The sequence below is a fragment of the Cyprinodon variegatus genome, unplaced genomic scaffold (assembly GCF_000732505.1).
Source record: "Cyprinodon variegatus isolate N-32 unplaced genomic scaffold, C_variegatus-1.0 Scaffold1931, whole genome shotgun sequence".
NCBI lineage: Eukaryota > Metazoa > Chordata > Actinopteri > Cyprinodontiformes > Cyprinodontidae > Cyprinodon > Cyprinodon variegatus.
The window spans coordinates 18210-19842 of record NW_015152384.1 but is presented as its reverse complement, the minus strand read 5'-3'; positions in this window follow the sequence as shown (position 1 = coordinate 19842).

Genomic DNA, 1633 nt, shown 5'->3' with positions numbered 1-1633 from the left:
GATGTAGTTCCTGCAGCCTCCAGCGGTGGAGCCGCGGATCCAGTTGCCCTCAAAGACGTTGACCTCCCAGTGGCGTTTTGTGTTATCATCCAGGGCGTCGGGGGTCATGTTGCAAATCTCCACCTTGTCAAAATTCCTTTTGAAGTCTTCAAACTCCATCCTGGAGTTCAAAAACAAAAATCAAACACAACCATCCATCTGTGAATAAACACGTCTGTTTTCCACCTGCTGGACAGACTCTTCCAGCCAAACGGACCAATCAAAGCATCATCAAGCAGCGATTCTCACTGATCAACAGATTTCTGGGGGTTAGGTGCCTTGCCCAAGAGCAGACTGACTCAGAATCAAACCTTCAACTAACATCATGACTGTTTTTTGCTATTGGGCCAACACAGAAAAACACATGTGAATACCACGTGTGGAAACCATGTGTCACATGTTGAATAAATAAAAAAACTCAAATGTAGAAGCACATCTATATTTGGGAACATCTCATGTTTTCAACATGTGCCTCAAATGTGAATCACATGTGCTTCAAATGGGAATAAAACATGGAAATGTTTATCAGATGTTAATTTCCCATGTGAACACCACATGTGGAACCCATGTACTACATGTGAAATAAATAAAAAATCAGATTCACATGTAGAAGCACAGTTATATTTGGGGAGATCTCATCTTTTTCAATATGTGATTCCCATGTTTTCCACGTGCCTCAAATGTGAATCACTTGTGCTTCAAATGAGAATAACATGTGGCATTTTATATCAGATGTTAATTTCACATGTGATGTATAAGTTTCATGTGAAACCAATGTGGTCTTTATATATGGTGCACATGTGATCACAGGATTCACATGATCAAAAGTAAAAAGGAACAATGATCACATGAACAAAATGCTTGATCACATGTGGACATGTGACCAACATATGTAGAAGACTTTCGTGGATTTTTCATGTGGAAAATTGGAATCACATGTGAAATTCTTACAATTATGAGGATGGAAATCTTATATGAACAATTATGAACATTAATGTAATTATTTTATTCCCAACAAATAAATTCAGAGTTCTCACCAAAATTCTCCATCATCACTTGAATTGTGAAGGATCCGGGATTTTTCTGCTTTGTCAACATAATCCCACTCTCTGGAACTGAAACAGACAATCGGGAACGTTCTTATCAAGCAGACATGGGGAATGTGGAGGGACCTTCATGCTGGTCTCGTTTTTTATTTTAAAACCCTATAAGTTTTCTAAACTAAGAGAAGGATCCTCTTGGGGGCCCGAGGCCCCGGAGAAAACACTGAAGTGATGATAAAAAAAGGGAAGAAAACAGTTTGATTTGAAGCAAAAGTCCAGATTTATTCCCAGTTTTATTTGGGATTAAATGGGATCATCCAGCTTCAGATTCAATCAATAAAGCTCTTCCAGAAGTTCTTGCAGAATGAATCCTTCAAAGCAGGATCTAAGTTTAAGCTGCAGTCTGGTTGCTAAGTGTTGAACAGAGTAATGGAAGGTCTGCTGGTTCCTCTGGTTGGATTACAGAAAAATCAGATAAAACTTTGAAGTAAAGGGTTAGACATCAAGATCATTTTAGAAAAGCCTTTTTAGAAAATAGCTTATTTTATGTA